Raw genomic sequence first — 19,103 nt, 5'->3', positions numbered from 1 at the left:
ACAACTGAATAAAATATTTAATCAATAGAAATTGATTCTTTTAACATCACTTTCTGTTTTACTTTTAGCTTGCTTGGACAGTTTCCCCACCTGCACCATGTGAGTTATCTTCTACAGTAGTTTAGCAGAAGGCCACCACAGAGTTGATAAGTGCATGAGAAACAATACATTTGCTAAGTGATTTAATCGGTGTCTGATTCTTTGTCTCATTTGCAGCTCCATTTTGTCCAGAAGTCTACTCGTAAAAGGTGACTTTAGGTTACTTTATTACTACAATGAACACTCACCGGACGGTTTATTAGGTACAGGGCTGCGTTCATGAAAATCTATTGTTTCTACAGCTATTAGTCTGCTTATCTAGTCTCTTATCTACCATTTCTCCTTTTTTACAGATGGAGCAATTGTGGAACACCACCACTTGTGAACACCTACTCAACCTCTAAGGTAAATGGCTTACAGTAACTTGATAGCATTGAAGCATTCACATTGAAACAATGGACCTTATTTTGTTGCTAATCCCAAATGGACCCTTATACTCTATGCACATGTGTTGATCTGAGATGATTTGATGGTTTTAAACAATATGATTAAACTTCCACCTAGCCTATCAGAGGGCTAATTGGAATAATGACAAATTTGCTCACATAAGTCAAATCCTCTCAGATCTCCTCAAGTGCATAAGGAGTAGGGTCTAAGGCAGGGTCATTCAACTCTTACCCTACGAGGGTTGGAGCTTGCTGGTTTTCTGCTCTACCTGATAATTAATTGTACACACCTTATTTCCCAGGTCTAAATCAGTCAGTCCCTGATTAGAGGAAAACATTTTATTTTTTAATTTAGTGGAACTTCCTTCAAGGTTCAGAGTTGAGTTTGAGGGGTCTAGGGGTTGATTTAGGATTGGGCCATACTTTTGTATTCAGAACTTTCAATTGAAGTGTGACATACATTAGACGTCTGTTATGGTTAACATGTGATTCAGTTTGTCTCAAGGAGGTTTCTCTAAGCTCAACTGGAAGTGTCACAGAGTAGAGGTACGGTAATTGGCTTGATACTATTTAAAAACATTGAAGCATTCACATCGAAACAGTGGACCTTATTTTGTATTGTCACATTTTAGAGCCTGAACTTTCAAATGAACTCAGATGTCTGTTAATGTTAACATGTGATTCATTTTGTCTCAGACATCACTCTACTCAACCGTAAACAATGGACCTCACAAGACAGCAGATGTATGGCTTACAGTAACTTAATATAATTAAAAACATTGAATCATTCACATCAACACAATAGACCTTATTTTGTGGCGTCAACAATGAAGTGTGACATACAGTACATTAGGCTTCCGTTAACAGACATCTCTCCACCCAACCGTACTGCAACAGTCCCAGTCTCTCCACTCGTCCCACTGTCTCCCCAACCAGAAGAGGGGGACCTGCCCTCTGTGAGAGTAAGTAAACACTGAAACATACAAATTTAGTAAAAAATATAATGTTCCTTGTTAAAGCTAGAATCCTTAATAGAAACAATAAATTTGGCAAAAAGCTGAGGGATGGGCCTTTTCTGTGACATTTCTCTAATTTGTTGCTACTATCCTGTCTCTATAACCCCCCTTATGTATGCTGTTACTATAGAAGTGAGCTAACTTAACTTAAAAAAGTGAATACACTAGCTGTGCCACTAGAGATTCTGGGTTCGAGTCCAGGCTCTGTTGCAGTCGGCCGCGACCGGGAGACCCATGGGGCAGCGCATAATTGGCCCAGCGTCGTCTGGGTTAGGGGAGGGTGTGGCCGGCAGGGATATCTTTGTCTCATCGCTCACTAGAGACTCCTGTGGCGGGCCGGGTGCAGTGCACGCTGACTCGGTCGCCAGGTGTACGGTGTTTCTTCCGACACAGTGGTGCGGCTGGCTTCCGGGTTGGATGGGCATTGTGTCAAGAAGCAGTGCGGCTTGGTGTGGTTGTGTTTCGGAGGACGCATGACTCTTGACCTTCGCCTCTCCCGAGTCCGTACGGGAGTTGCAGCGATGAGACAAGATTGTAACTACTACCAATTGGATACTACAAAATTGGGGAGAAAATACAAAAAAAGTTCATACAAATTAGATGTATTTGTCACATGCGCCGAATACAACAAGTGTGTAGAGTTTACCGTGAAAGGCTTACTTATGAGCCCTTTCCCAACAATGCAGTTAAAAAGTAAGAAAATTAACAATAGATAAAAATAGTAACACAATAAAAAAATAAAAAAAGCTATATACAGTACAAGGAGTATCAGTACCGAGTTAGTGCAGTGGGGTATGAGGTAGTTTGGTTGATTTGATTGAGGTAATATGTACAAGTAGGTTTGGTTAGGTGACTGAAGTACTGTACTTGTAAGGTCATATTTTAGAACTTAGCTAGCTAGTCATGTTGGCAATAGAATAAGCTTTCAAATGATGGCCACCTGACCCAGATTGCTGTTTATAATGGACCGTTTTTGGATTGCGTAAAAAACAACAGTGTGATTGATGGTGGGGGATACAGGACCGTGTTCCAAAAATGTGTAAATACAAGCAGGGCATAAAATTAACACCTGCCAAATGAGGGTAGATTAAGGTAATGTGGGTAAGAATGTCTATTTCACCATCCGCGTTGTAGGTTGGTCAATTTGCAGGGCTCAACAGTGCAAGCTTTACATTCACATTTGCGAGTAAAAAGTCAAGTATGAACACATGCTGCAGTATTTGTTTTAAAGTATTTCTTCCGTTTTTGTTTAATAATTGCTAATCGCACAAAGAAATGCAAATATTTTGTTTTCTTTTACTTCTAGAATGAAGCATCTATAATGAAGCATTTGAAAGAGTGAAATATGTGGGGGTTGTTACAACCACCTGGATTGTTACAGATTCAGTAAGTTTCTACTCTGACAACCAAAGATTGTGTTCTGACCTTTAAAAAAAAAATATATATATATATAATTGTCATACTGTTTATTGGGTTATAATTTAAATACACTGTAACCTCTTCATCAGGATGTGTATTGCTAATGAACCAAAAAAGGTAACCCCAAAAACGTTAAACTGTGAACGACCTGGCAAGACATGGAAAATGCAACGGCCAGATTTCTGGAGACCACAGGTAAATTGAATATACTGAGACTGATAGTATGAAATCTGGATTCAGTATGACAATCTAATAGGGCATCTTCAGTATGGGCCTTTACATTGGGGTTTGGCCTATCAAATGACTATTGTAGAATTATTTATAACCAGATTATATATATATATATATTTTGACTCGTATGACAGAGCAAAGAAGAAAGTTAACTGGGCAGAGGAGACATCTAATTTGGAGACAGATCATCTCCAAAAAAATAAAACCCTCACTTTTGAAACTATGAAAGTCATGGTAATTACCGGTAATCTTTATAACTAGCAGTTAACATTACAGTACCCTAGTAGGCCACGTTTAATTTGTGTGTTGCCATTGCATTGATTGAACGTACAGTCGTGACCAAAAGATTTGAGAATGACACAAATATTAATTTTCACAAAGTTTGCTGCTTCAGTGTCTTTAGATATTTTTGTCATATGTTACTATGGAATACTGAAGTATAATTACAAGCATTTCATATTTGTCAAAGGCTTTCATTGACAATTACATGAAGTTGATGCAAAGAGTCAATATTTGCACTGTTGATGCTTTTTTTTAAAGACCTCTGCAATCTGCCCTGGCATGCTGTCAATTAACGTTTGGGCCACATCCTGACTGATGGCAGCCCATTCTTGCATAATCAATGCTTGGAGTTGTCAGAATTTGTTGGTTTTTGTTTGTCCACCCTCCTCTTGAGGATTGACCACAAGTTCTCAATGGGATTAAGATCTGGGGAGTTTCCTGGCCATGGACCCAAAATATCAATACTTTTGCCTTGTGGCAAGGTGCTCCATCATGCTGGAAAAGGCATTGTTCGTCACCAAACTGTTCCTGGATGGTTGGATGTTCCTGGCTGGTTGGGAGAAGTTGCTCTCGGAGTGTTGGTACCATTCTTTATTCATGGCTGTGTTCTTAGGCAAAATTGTGAGGGAGCCCACTCCCTTGGCTGAGAAGCAACCCCATACATGAATAGTCTCAGGATGCTTTACTGTTGGCATGACACAGGACTGATGTTAGCGCTCACCTTGTCCTCTCCGGACAAGCTTTTTTTCCGGATGCCCCAAACAATTGGAAAGGGGATTCATCAGAGAAAATTACTTTACCCCAGTCTTCAGCAGTCCAATCCCTGTACCTTTTGCAGAATATCAGTCTGTCCCTGATGTTTTTCCTGGAGAGAAGTGGCTTCTTTGCTGCCCTTCTTGACACCAGGCCATCCTCCAAAAGCCTTCGCCTCACTGTGCATGCAGATGCACTCACACCTTCCTGCTGCCATTCCCGAGCAAGTACTGGTGGTGCCCCTGTACTGGTGGTGCCCCGATCCCGCAGCTGAATCAACTTTAGGAGACGGTCCTGCCGCTTGCTGGACTTTATTGGGCGCCCTGAAGCCTTCTACGCAACAATTGAACCGCTCTCCTTGAGGTTCTTGATGATCCGATAAATGGTTGATTCAGGTGCAATCTTACTGGCATCATTATCCTTGCCTGTGAAGCCCTTTTTGTGCAAAGCAATGATGATGGCACGTGTTTCCTTGCAGGTAACCATGTTTGACAGAGGAAGAACAATGATTCAAAATACCACCCTCCTTTTGAAGCTTCCAGTCTGTTATTCAAACTCAATCTGCATGACAGAGTGATCTCCAGCCTTGTCCTCGTCAACACTCACACCTGTGTTAACGATAGAATCACTGACATGATGTCAGCTGGTCCTTTTGTGGCAGGGCTGAAATGCAGTCTAAATGTTTTTTTGGGGATTCAGTTGATTTGCAATACAAAAAGGGACTTTGCAATTAATTGCAATTCATCTGATCACTCTTCATAACATTCTGGAGTATATGAAAATTGCTGAGGCAGCAGACTTTGTGAAAATTAATATTTGTGTCATTCTCAAAATTTATGGCCATGACTGTACAGGTGCTTTGGTCAAGATGGCGAAGAGGCAGAGCAGAAAAAAGAGAGTTAAAGTAATCACAGTTGTAGTTTCTTGATCTACAGTATACTGAATCACACCTGTTTTGTTCAATTGTTGTGTGGTCATTGAAAAAACTCTACATATTTGATTATCACTTTTATTTAAGGTCCTCTGCACAATTGCTACCAATTATGTTTTTAAACACTAAAGTTTGAGAGGGAGGACCTGGGCCTAGATTCACAAAACCTTATTAAGAATAATTGTATTCTTATTTGCCATTTTTTTGCTTAACTATAGACTTAAGAAAGTTAAGCAAAGTTGCTATTCCTCAAAGGTTCTTGGAAATGTTCTTGCACTATTTCTTATGTTTCTCCTTAAGCAAAACGTTAAGAGGAAATTGATTCTTGAAAATAAAGTTAATGGATTTGTTCTTAATTCCAAGATAGCTAAACCCTTGTCCTAAACTCTGGGCATTTAGAGAATAAGCTCATGAAAGCATTTGAACATGTTTCATTCACTCAAACTTCATCTGAAAGTTTCAGTATTGATTATTTTAAACCCAAGAACATGTTTTAGAACAGTAATCTCAGTACGAAATATGCTAACATGATGTATAGATAGCTAGCTAAATTGGTTATCTAGCAACAAACATCTTAAGAAGATTAACAAGAAGATATACAAAAAAATACAAAAAAAATCAGAAGATCTTAAGATTTAGTTGAGGAATTGCACTTACCAACTATCTTAAAATTAATTAATAATTTTCTTACGTTTTAACATTTTTGTTTTTTTTTTGTGAATCTGGGCCCAGGTGATTTGCAGGTTAATAGCCAGGAGGTTCAATACTAACCTACACTGAGTGTACAAAACTTTAAGAAACCTAATATTGAATTGCACCCCCTCTATTTGTCGCGACAAGGACTCTACAAGGTGTCAAAAGCGTTCCACACAGATGCTGGCCCATGTTGACTCCAATGCTTCCCACTGTTGTGTCAAGTTGGCTGGATATCCTTTGGGTGGTGGACTATTTTTGATACACACGGGAAATTGCTGAGCATAAACACCCCAGCAGTGTTTCAGTTCTTGACACAAACCGGTGCACGTGGCACCTACTACCATACCCTGTTCAAAGACACTAAAATATTTTGTTTTGCCCATTCACCCTATGAATGGCACACATACACAATTCATGTCTCAAGGCTCCTCCCCTTCATCTAGACTGATTTTGAAGTGGATTTAACAAGTGATCTCAATAAGAGACCATAGCTTTCTCCTGGATTCACCTGGTCAGTCTAAGTCATGGAAAGAGCAGGTGTTCATAATTTTTTTTATACACTCTGTGTAAAGTTGAAGTCGGAAGTTTACATACACTTAGGTTGGAGTCATTAAAACTCGTTTTTCAACCACTTCACACATTTCTTGTTAAAACCTCTTGCTCCTACCTGGCACGCAGGCGTCCCATCTAGAGCTCTGGAAATGCAAATGCGCTACGCTAAATGCTAATAGTAATAATAATAATAATAATAATAATAACTAATAACTAATAGTATTAGTTAAAACTCAAACGTTCATTAAAATACACATGCAGGGTATTGAATTAAAGCTACACTCGTTGTGAATCCAGGCAACAAGTCCGATTTTTAAAATGCTTTTCGGTGAAAGCATGAGAAGCTATTATCTGATAGCATGTAACACCCCAAAAGACCCGCAGGGGACGTAAACAAAATAATTAGCATAGTCGTCGATACACAAACCGCACAAAAAAAATATAAAACATTCATTACCTTTGACCATCTTCTTTGTTGGCACCTCTAGATGTCCCATAATCACTATTGGGTCTTTTTTTCGATGAAATCGGTCCATATATAGCCTAGATATCGATCTATGAAGACTGTGTGATAAAGGAAAAAAATAGCGTTTCATAACGTAACGTAATTTTTTTAAAATTCAAAAAGTCGACGATAAACTTTCACAAAACACTTCGAAATACTTTTGTAATGCAACTTTAGGTATTAGTACACGTTAATAAGCGATAAAATTCATCAGGAGGCAATGTCAATTCTATAGGTGTCTGTTTCGAAAAAATGTCTTGGAGAGAGCTCGACCAAAACATCCGGTCGGAGACCGGAGGGAATCGATTCCCTTGATTCGGTTAGACCAAGAATCAATTGCGAATCAAATGACAAGACTCTAGACAACGTGTGGAAGCTGTAGGCACTGCAACCTCGGCCTCATTTAATTCGGTTCACTTTGAACAATTCCTTGAAGTCGCGGATGGACATTTATTTCCATTTTCAGTGATCAGATATTCCTGCACTTTTCGATGAAACGCACGTTCTGTTATAGTCACAGCCGTGATTTAACCAGTTTTATAAACGTCTGAGTGTTTTCTATCCACACATACTAATCATATGCATATACTAGATTCCTGGCCTGAGTAGCAGGGCGCTGAAATGTTGCGCGATTTTTAACAGAATGTTCGAAAAAGTAGAGGTTCGACTTAACAGGTTAACACTATAGTTTTGCCAAGTCTGTTAGGATATTTACTTTGTGCATGGCACAAGTTATTTTTCCAACAATTGTTTACAGACAGATTATTTCACTTATAATTCACTGTATCATAATTCCAGTGGGTCAGGAGTTTACATACACTAAGTTGACTGTGCCTTTAAACATCTTGGAAAATTCCAGGAAATTATGCCATGGCTTTAGAAGCTTTTGATAGGCTAATTGACATCATATGAGTCAATTGGAGGTGTACCTGTGGATGCATTTCAAGGCCTACCTTCAAACTAAGTGCCTCTTTGCTTCAGCCAAGACCTCAGAAAAATAATTGGAGACCTCCACAACTCTGGGTCATCCTTGGAAGCAATTTCCAAACGCCTGATGGTACCATGTTCACCTGTACAAACAATAGTAAGCAAGTATAAACACCATGGGACCACACAGCCGTCATTCCGCTCATGAAGGAGACGCGTTCTGCAAATTAATCCCAGAACAACAGCAAAGGACCTTGTGAAGATGCTGGAGGAAACAGGTACACAAGTATCTATATTCACAGTAAAACGAGTCCTATATTGACATAACCTGAATAGCCACTCAGCAAGGAAGAAGCCACTGCTCAAAAATCGCCATTAAAAAAAGCCAGACTATGGTTTGCAACTGCACACGGGGACAAAGAATGTACTTTTTGGAGAAATGTCCTCTGGTCTGATGAAACAAAAATAGAACTGTTTGACCATAATGACCATCGTTATGTTTGGAGGAAAAAGGGGGGGGGGGCTTGCAAGCCGAAGAACACCATCCCAACCGTGAAGCATGGGGGTGGCAGCATCATGTTGTGGGGGTGCTTTGCTGCAGGAGCGACTGGTACACTTCACAAAATAGATGGCTTCATGAGGATGGAAAATGACGTGGATATATTGAAGCAACATCTCAAGACATCAGTCAGGAAGTGAAAGCTTGGTTGCAAATAGGTCTTCCAAATGGACAATGACCCCAAGCATACTTCCAAATTTGTGACAAAATGGCTTAAGGACAACAAAGTCAAGGTATTGGAGTGGCCATCACAAAGCCCTGACCTCAATCCTATAGAACATTTTTGGAAGGAACTGAAAAAGTGTGTGCGAGCAAGGAGGCCTACAAACCTGACTCAGTTACACCAGCTCTGTCAGGAGGAATGGGCCAAAATTCACCAATTTATTGTGGGAAGCTTGTGGAAGGCTCCCTGAAATGTTTGACCCAAGTTAAACAATTTAAAGGCAATGCTACCAAATACTAATTGAGTGTATGTAAACTTCTGATCCACTTGGAATATGATGAAAGAAAGAAAAGCTGAAATAAATCTGTTCTCTCTCTACTATTATTCTGGCATTTCACATTCTAAAATAAAGTGGTGATCCTAACTGACCTAAGACAGTGAATTTGTAGTCTGATTAAATGTTTGGAATTTAGAAAAACTGAGTTTAAATGTATTTGGCTAAGGTGCATGTAAACCTTCGACTTCAACTGTATATATATATATATATATATTTATTTTTAAACTCATATTTAACCCCTTTTTTACTTTCAGAATTTCATTAGTTCTTTTTCAACCGTTACTGGTTACCTTCAGACGAGTCCTGTCACACATGCGGGGGTTGTAGAGCAAAACAGAGAACACCATCATGTTCGTGAGAATCTCCCCTTTCGACAATTCGTTTGTTCAATTTTCTTTGTTTGTTATGTAACTTAGATTGACGCAAATCAACTCTAGGTGGTTATTCTGCTGTTCTAGCAAATGGTTTAACTTGTTCAGATAAAAATGAAAGGACCAGCACTCACTTGATATGATTTGCAGTGAAAGTTTTGTTTATTTTCTCAATTTTACAGTAGCAAAATGTCTTAATTACACTACATGGACTTATTTCAGCTTGCGCCTTCCTCAGTACATGTGTCCAGTTCTTACAATTGCTTCCATGACCAAATGTTTGATGGTTAGCAAGTGCTATTGGTTTGGTTGCGTAGCAGGCAGCAGGGTTCCTATGAGCAGCCCTCTTCCTGTAGAAAGGTAATCTTCTCCTTGTGCATTTCCTTTATTTTCTACAAAGCTACACTGAGTGACCATCTTCATAGATCAAACTTGATACATGGGGTGTATTTTCAGTTAGCATTAGGCAAGTTTGACTTATGGGGTCTAACATGCTGACTGGACAGGCACGCACACACGTGTGTCCGCCATTGTGCGCATGTTGATTTTGTCCATCCACACCAGGCACGATCAGGACACGTACGTTGAAATATCAAAATTATCTCTTAACCAACTGTATTAATTTGTGGACAGGTTGTAGCAGCATTGACTTTTAGCTAGCTGGCTTGATGTTGCTAGCAAATTTCTCCTTGGATATAAACATTGGGTTGTTATTTTACCTGAAATGCACAAGGTCCTTTTTTCTGGATCTTTGTAGAATGTTCTCTACTCTGTCAATTAATCCACAGATAAAAGGAGAAATCTAGTTAGTTTCTAGTAATCTCTTGTCGTGACGTTGTATTACTTAATGTGACGACTGTTGCTCATCGAATTATTAAAGGTTTCTAATTTCGTGATTAACTGAATCAAACAATTATTAACTCATTAACCTGGGGCACCATGGGAAAATTAGTTTTATTGAGTTTCTATTTCCCAAATTAACTCAGAATATCTGGTTATCGATTTTACAACAGCCACTAATTAACCAGTAACCAATCTCGTTCTGAACATCGTATAGCCCGTGAATCTGCATGGACCAGGGTCTCACCAATGAATTCGTAACACACCAATCTTAGTTGAATATTTATTTACTAAAAAGCTACAATTATGATAAAAGATACACATAGACAAAACACATTATAGGCTATTGATTAGAACTTAGTATAACGGGCCAACACACTATGGCGCATGTTACCCATGATGGGGATTTCAATAGAGAGAGAAAACAAAGTACACGAGAAATATACATTTGGGTGAATTTGTCAGCTATGCTATTCTAACCCTAGCCTTGCCCCAAACTGCCGCTCTAATGGGTCAGAATATAATGATGTAATTACGTGGGGATGATCTCAGAGGATTCTCTGCGTAGTCCTTCAGCTGTTCGATGACGCGCTACTCCGGCGCACCTCTTGGAGAGTCCTCCCAATGTCAGTCCTTTTTGGATTAGGAGTCTGTTCCCTCACCCTTTGCTCTGGAAGGGGTCTTCTGAGGACACACAGCTCTGTAGCTCAGAGCTCACAGCATAGGAATAAAACCCTTTAGATACCACGATTCGATGAGAGATGGAGGCGGATGTGGATGAAATTATTGGATAACATCGAAAGGGAGAGAGATATTTCAAATACATTGAGGAACTATTGTAATTCTCAATGGATGTAAAAACAGGCTTCGGGTTAGGTGAAGAACATTACTTTGAGTAGCTCCATGGATCATTAGTGGTGGTGCATTAAGCTAATCACAAATACTATCAGATCCCCAAATGGGCACATTTATATGCCTACATTTGCGCGCAGGCCAGGTAGCCTATAGGTCTACTTCTATGCTTGCGCGTCCTTACTCAAAATTGACAGGAGCACTCCAAACAAAAGACAATGACTAAATTGTCAACTCGTTTCTCACAAGTGTAGCATAGGTTGTGCACTCTGCAAACAATGTGTCCACTCCGATAACGTCTGCTAAATGATTTAAATGTAAATGTAAATGATAATGAGAATGTGAAGACTGGAATAATAATATTGAATGCGTTAAAATAAATGACCATAATCAAAGTAACAAACATTGTAGATTAGAATTTATAGGAATTAACAGTAAATGTACTGGTGATATGTGGAATTGATATACACTAACAATCAAATGCAAACAAAATCACACAATGAAGTTATGAAACAATGAATGTGCACAAATTGGCAGGAGAGAGCGCATTCTAGAGAGAGAAGTGCATTGTTCATCTGGGCGCATGGTCAATCTGTTGTCTGCATTGGCCATGTAGCATTTATGGTGATATGGCCTCAGCAGAAGTCAGGGCATTCATACTTATTGTACTTCGCAGAGCAGTGCAGAGCCTAGTGGTTAGAGCATTGGGTCAGTAACCAAAAGGTTGCTGGATCGAATCCCCGACCTGATAAGGTAAAAATCTGTCGTTCTGCCTCGAGCAAAGGCTGATGTGGATGCCGATTATGGCAGCCCCCCGCACCCCTCTGATTCAGAGGTTAAATGTGGAAAATGCATTCAGTTATACTATTGACGAGGTATCCCCCTTTCCCTGTTATCAAGGAAGAGAGTTTGTGTTAATACAGGATGTACCATCCCCAACAAAAGTCAAAAAATCATGTCAATGCGGAGCTATACAGAGCCCTCCCCATTGTTAAAATATTTCGGTGGAGCATGGTCCTTCTGTAGCTCAGTTGGTAGAGCATGGCGCTTGTAACGCCAGGGTAGTGGGTTCGATCCCCGGGGCCACCCATACGTAGAATGTATGCACACATGACTGTAAGTCGCTTTGGATAAAAGCGTCTTCTAAATGGCATATATTATTATTATATTATATTTATTATATAAGCTCGATTTGGCCTCTGCATGCCTCTAGAGTCACTGCAATTGCATCACACCCTCCAGTCTAGGCCTCCGCAATGGATCTGATGGGCGCAAATATATAATATTTGTTACTGCTCAACTAAAACAATCTCGGCCGACTAACAGCCTAACGACCAAACAATCGACCAGTCGACTAATTGAGGTCAGCCCTAAAGTACACCAACAGTCAGTGACTCCCGGTAATAGTTCTGCTGAGGTCCTGCTCCCAGTCTGCTTACTTTCTGACCAATACAGCATTATTTCTCTCATCACCTTTGTGTGTGTATGTGACATGATTTGTGTTATGTCCCGATTCTCTACCTCGGGCTCAGCTCGAGGCCCAAATTAGGAATGAACTGTCCTCCAACAACAAAAATTGGGAAGAAATGTATTAACTTGTGAACCACCTCTGACATAACCAGGTCACATGTTGGGTCCTGAAACCCTGCTCTACCTCCCTAAGTGTGCACCAATGCCCCCCCCCCACCCATTAAAGCATTGGATTGAGTCATGGTTTATTTTTCCATTCTGGTTTGGATTTAAAACCCAGCTAATGCATATGATTTCAGACTTTTCTGGTCAAAGCACAGATTAAAAAATTAAAAAAAAAAAAAAAAAAACATGTTTTATACTTAAGTTAAAATACCAATGAACTACAAAAGCACAATGCTGAACTTTTAGGAAGGACATATCTTTAAGAACCCCAATAATAGTATTTACTTCTTTGTTTTACAGGTTGCAGGGAGGGTTGAAGAGGAGGTTGTGGAGGAGTGAGCCCTTGACTCCCCTGTACCATAGACGGTGGTCAGACAAGACAATTGTGTAATCTGTGTGTGTGTGTGTGTGTGCCAATCAGATTGCAGATGTCTGAATTGTTAGCAAAAATATATTTTATTTTGTAAGATTTTATTACTTTTTTTTCAAAAAATACAAAACATGCACATACCAACAACAGCATACAGACGCACACAAACATCAATGACATAACACCTGGCCAGACCCACCTGCTCACACCCCATCCATCTCCAGCGCCCGCATCACTCTCCGCAACATGGCCTCAAACTGTACCATTTTGTTTTACTCTGTCACCAACGCATTTTCAACATTTTAGATGATATAGTATTGGACTTTTCCATTGTGTTAGTGATGGAGGATTGGTTGATTTCCAGTTAAGTGTGCATTTTTTTTCAAGATGATTGATGAAATGTATCCTTCAACCCATCGGGTATCTCACTGCTCACTCATATGCCATGTCTTGAAATATGCAGACAGATGGATTAAAATTCATTTACATTGTGATACTTCTGACAGACAACTTTCTATCTCTGCCAATAACATTTGGACTTCATAGCATCCGCAGAAGGCATGGATTATTGTTAGTTTTATGCTTAAGACATGACTCTGCCATTGTGCTGACGTATGTGATTTTTATCTTTGTATAATACATTCTATACATTAGTTTATACTGGATTAAGTGTACATTTTTGTTATTGGTGTCCCTATACTGGGAGGTTGAGATAATGTATGATAATGTAGTTAGCATGACATTGTAAGAAAACAGCAAACTTTCCAGGACATTGACATGTCTTATAGGGGCAGAAAGCGTAAATGATTTTCATCAAACTGCGCTGTCCAATTTACAGTAGCTATTACAGTGATAAAATAGCATGCTATTGTTTGAGGAGAGTGCAACAACAACAACTTTTATCACGGAACTGATTTGACGCATTCCCCTCTGAAGGTAAATAATGTACTTATATTCAGTAGTCTTGCTCTGATTTGTCATCCTGAGGGTCACAGAGATAAAATGTAGCATAGTTTTGTTTGATAAAATCAATTTTTATATTCAAATGTAGGAACTAGGTTCTACAGTTTGAACCCCTGCTGTCTCTGGCTCCATACCCACCCCACCTGGCCAACTAGATGTGTGAAAGTTAGTGTATAGGCTAATGGGAGTGTATAAACTTAGATTTTGCATTATCATATCATTTTTGTATGTTCTCTATAGTTATGTATTTGAAAATGTATCAATTTACCAATTCGGCACATTTGGGCATACTTGCAATGCTTCACTGGATCAATCTGAAACTTTGCAAACACACTACTGTGTGTATAGAAAATGCATGTTTTTTTGTTTGTATTATCTTACCAGATCTAATGTGCTGTTCTCCTACATTTAATTTCACATTTCCACAAACTTCAAAGTGTTTCCTTTCAAAGGGTATTAAGAATATGCACAGTCCCCAAGAACAAACTCAAGAAAGCGTACAGTATTATATAGAGCCCTTATTGCATGGAACTTCCTTCCATCTCATATTGCTCAAATAAAGAGCAAACCTGGATTCAAAAAGCAGAGAAAGCAACACCTCATGGCACAACGCCTCTCCTCTATTTGACCTAAATAGTTTGTGTGTATGCATTGATATGTAGGCTACGTGTGCCTTTTAACATTTCTTTATGTAGTTCAGTCCTTGTGCTGTTCTTGTCTATTGATGTTCTGTATTATGCCATTCTGTATTATGTTTCATGTTTTGTGTGGACCCCAGGAAGAGTAGCTGCTGCATTTGCAACAGCAAATGGGGATCTTAATAAAATGCCAAATATCCTTGCTTCAGGTCCTGAGCTACAGGCAGTTAGATTTGGGTATGTCATTTTAGGCGAAAATTGAAAAAATGTCCGATCCTTCGTTATTAATGTTCCAACATTCCCTCCATCATGTGCCAATATCACTTATTTTTAAGTCTTGGAGAGTTTAAAACGTTCCATTTGATTCTGAGTTGTATTTGCCCATATGAAGTCAGTTTGTTATGACTGAGTATACTGTACTTTAAAAAAAAAAATGTCTTCAGTGTGGTAATTGGTTTTACTGAGAATAAATATAAGAACTAATTGTTCATATTTAATTGTGGCAGCCAGTGTGTGTGCTAATCTGATTGCAGATTTCTCCGAACCCATTTTATAAAAGAAATTGATAACATAAATCATAATTGTGTTAATTGTTCACATTTAATTGTGTAATCTTGTGGTGTTTCCAACTTTGTTACCTTCAGAGAATGTTCCCAACCTTATAACCTTCAGAGATCATTCCCCACTACCTTTATACAACCAAAAGAGAATGTTCAAAGGGCATGAAGAAAACTGCCCATTTCAACCTTTGGGAAACATCGGTGCAACATTATTGGAACATTCCCAGAACCAACATTTGTTATCTGGGAAGTGTCCTTTTTCTCTTGTAATTTCACATTTGGAAGGTGCATTGAAACAATTAGCTAGCATCTGATTTTATCATTTCTAGAACAGCCAGCTAGCTAACAAGCTAAATGAACAATGCACTGAAATTAGCTTCTCTCGAGGGGATCACTATGGTAGCTAGCTATAGCTATTCTCAAGAACAAGCAAGCCACTATCTGAGAAGCATGTCTGATTGATCGAGCATTCTACTCAATGCACTGTTAAGCACACGCTTTTTCAGTTCTGCCCACAATTTTCTATGGGATTGAGGTCAGGGCTTTGTGATGGCCACTCCAATACCTTGACTTTGATGTCCTTAAGCCATTTTGACACAACTTTGGAAGTATGCTTGGGGTCATTGTCCAATTGGAAGACCCATTTGTGACCAAGCTTTAGCTTCCTGACTGATGTCTTGAGATGTTGCTTCAATATATCCACGTCATTTTCCATCCACATGAAGCCATCTATTTTGTGAAGTGCACTAGTCGCTCCTGTAGCAGAGCACCCCCACAACATGATGCTGCTACCCCCGTGCTTCACGGTTGGGATGGTGTTCTTCGGCTTGCAAGCCTCCCCCTTTTTCCTCCAAACATAACGATGGTCATTATGGCAAATACTTCTATTTTTGTTCATCAGTCCAGAGGACATTTCTCCAAAAAGCACAATCTTTGTCCCCATGTGCAGTTGCAAACCATAGTCTGGCTTTTTTATGGTGGTTTTTGAGCAGTGGCTTCTTCCTTGCTCAACAGCCTTTCAGATTATGTCGATATAGGACTCGTTTTACTGTGGATATAGATATTTTTGTACCTGTTTCATCTAGCATCTTCACAAGGTCCTTTGCTGTTGTTCTGGGATTGATTTGCACTTTTCGCACCAAAGTACATTAATCTCCAGGAGACAGAACGCGTCTCCTTCCTGAGCGGTACGAAGGCTGCGTGGTCCCATGGCGTTTATACTTGCGTACTATTGTTTGTACAGATGAACGTGGTACCTTCAGGCATTTGAAATTGCTTCCAAGGATGAACCAAACTTGTGGATGTCTACAATTTTTTTTCTGTGGTCTTTTGGTTTTCCCATGATGTCAAGCAAAGAGGCACTGAGTTTGAAGGTAGGCCTTGAAATACACCCACAGGTACACCTCCAATTGATTCAAATTAAGTCAATTAGCCTATCAGAAGCTTCTAATGTCATGACATCATTTTCTGGACTTTTCCATGCTGTTTAAAGGCACAGTCAACTTAGTGTATGTAAACTCCTGACCCTCTGGAATTGTGATACAGTGAATTATAAATGAGATAATCTGTCTGTAAACAATTGTTGGAAAAATTACTTGCGTCATGCATAAAATAGATGTCCTAACCAACTTAACAGTGCCTGTTTTCTCGTTCAGGTTATTAAGTAACTTACCAGGGCGTTTACAAATACTACAGGAATAAGATCATCCACATGTATTAATCACATTTTTACTAATACTGTAGAACTCTGTTCTAAAGCTGTATCCGTACCCATTGGACGCAGTGATCACAATATAGTGGCTATATCTAGGAGAACCAAGGTTCCGAAAGGTCAAACCCGGGTCTATAGTGACGCTTCTAGCACCGATGCACCAGTCGGGAGGCCCTAATGTTACCAATTATTTGAATGATTACTTAATTGGCAAAGTGGGCAAACTTAAGCAGGAAATGCCAACAACAAACGGAGCCATCATATGCATGCATTACAAAAATGATAATGAAGGAAATGCATTGTAAATTTGAATTTGGTAAAATTTGTGATATCGATCAATAATGACAAACCTCCTGGCATTGACAACTTAGATGGAAGGCTACTGAGGATGGAAGCTGACTCTTTGGCCACTTCTATCTGTCATATCTTTAATCTGAGTCTAGAGGAAGGAGTTTGTCCTCAGGCTTGGAGGGAAGCCAAAGTCACTCCACTACCCAAGAGTGGAAAAGCAGCCTTTACTGGTTCTAACAGCAGACCAATCAGCTTGCTGCCAGCTCTTAGCAAACTGAAAATAACAGACTTTCAGCATGCTTATAGAGAAGGGCACTCAACATGTACTGCACTGACACAAATGACTGATAATTGGTTAAAATAAATTGATAATAAGAAGATTGTGTGATCTGTACTGGTAGATTTCAGTCCAGCCTTTGATATTATTGACCATAGCCAAAAACGTGCAGTACCAGTCAAAAGTTTGGACACAAACCTATTCTAGGGTTTTTCTTTATTTGTATTACTTTCTACATTGTAGAATAATAGTGAAGACATCAAAACTATAAATAACACATATGCAACCACCATTTGCACAGCTCTTTGGCCTTCTCTCAACCAGCTTTCATGAGGTAGTCACCTGGAATGAATTTCAATTAACAGGTGAGCCTTGTTTGAAAGTTAATTTGTGGAATTTATTTCCTTCTTAATGTGTCTGAGCCAATCAGTTGTGTTGTAACGAGGTAAGGGTGGTATACAGAAGATAGCCCTATTTGGTAAATGATCAGCTCTATGTTATGTCAAGGACAGCTCAAATAAGCAAAGAGAAATGACAGTCCATCATTACTTTAAGACATGAAGATCAGTCAATCTGAAACATTTCAAAACCATCAAGAGCTATGATGAAACTAGATCACATGAGGACCGCCACAGGAAAGGAAGACCCAGAATTACCTCTGCTGCAGAGGACAAGTGCATTAGAGTTGCAGCCCAAATAAATGCTTCACAGACTTCAAGTAACAGACACTTCTCAACATCAACTGTTCAGAAGAGACTGCATGAAATCAGGCCTTCATGGTCGAATTGCTGCAAGGAAACCACTGCTAAAGGATACAAAGGCTACTTGCTTGGGCCAAGTAACACGAGCAATGGACATTAGATTGGTGGAAATCTGTCCTTTGGTCTGAGGAGTCCAAATTTGAGGTTTTTGGTTCCAACCACCGTGTCTTTGTGAGACCACAGTAGGTGACACATACGGATGCTCTCCGTATGTGTGGTTCCCACCGTGAAGGATGGAGGAGGAGGTGTGGGGGTGTTTTGCTGGTGAAACTGTCTGTGTGGCTGTGTAAGGGCAATTTGACCAAGAAGGAGAATGACGGAGTGCTGCATCAGATGACCTGGCCACCACAATCACCCGACCTCAACCCAATTGAGATGGTTTGGGATAAGTTGGACAGCAGAGTGAAGGAAAAGCAGCCAACAAGTACTCAGCATGTGTGGGAATAAGCATTCCAGGTGAAGCTGGTTGAGAGAATGCCAAGAATGTGCAAAGCTGTCATCAAGGCAAAGGGTGGCTACTTCAAAGAAGCTCAAATACAAAATATATTTGGATTTGTTTAACACTTTTGGCTACACATGATTCCATGTGTTATTCCATAGTGTTGATGTCTTCACTACATTTACATTTACATTTTAGTCATTTACAAATTATTCTACAATGTATAAAATAGTAAAAATAACTAAAAACCCTCAAATGAGTAGGTGTGTCAAACTGTTGACTGGTACTGTATGTTTTATAGCTTTTCAATCTCTGCCATATTGTGGATTAGAGCTATAGTCGCTTGCGAAAGTATTCACCCCCTTGGCATTTTTCCTATTTTGTTGCCTTACAACCTGGAATTCAAATGTATTTTTGGGGGGTTTGTATAATTTGATTTACACAACATGCCTACCACTTTGAAGATGCAAAATATTTTTTATTGTAAAACAAAGGCAAAAAACAGAAGACTTGAGCGTGCATAACAATTCACCCCCCCC

At 39.5% G+C, this 19,103-nt stretch overlaps 1 protein-coding gene and 1 long non-coding RNA gene across 9 annotated transcripts in view; both read left to right on the top strand.

Moving 5' to 3' along the window:
- The window catches only part of LOC124037882 (carboxyl-terminal PDZ ligand of neuronal nitric oxide synthase protein-like), a 259,421-nt gene that overhangs the window by 28,663 nt on the left and 211,655 nt on the right, over positions 1-19,103 (top strand). The gene's annotated exons all lie outside the window — the stretch shown is intronic.
- LOC124037883 lies at positions 453-13,589 on the top strand. Of its 2 annotated transcripts, XR_006839250.1 has the most exons (5): positions 453-1,031; positions 1,182-1,447; positions 2,808-2,887; positions 3,010-3,115; positions 12,855-13,589. It is a non-coding gene; the product is annotated as an uncharacterized LOC124037883 (long non-coding RNA). The 2 variants fall into 2 exon arrangements; XR_006839249.1 differs by having other exon boundaries at positions 453-1,447.

This window comes from Oncorhynchus gorbuscha, linkage group LG06, assembly GCF_021184085.1.
Source record: "Oncorhynchus gorbuscha isolate QuinsamMale2020 ecotype Even-year linkage group LG06, OgorEven_v1.0, whole genome shotgun sequence".
Classification (NCBI taxonomy): domain Eukaryota; kingdom Metazoa; phylum Chordata; class Actinopteri; order Salmoniformes; family Salmonidae; genus Oncorhynchus; species Oncorhynchus gorbuscha.
Note: the sequence above shows the minus strand (reverse complement) of the source record. Positions and strands in the feature narration are given on the sequence as shown.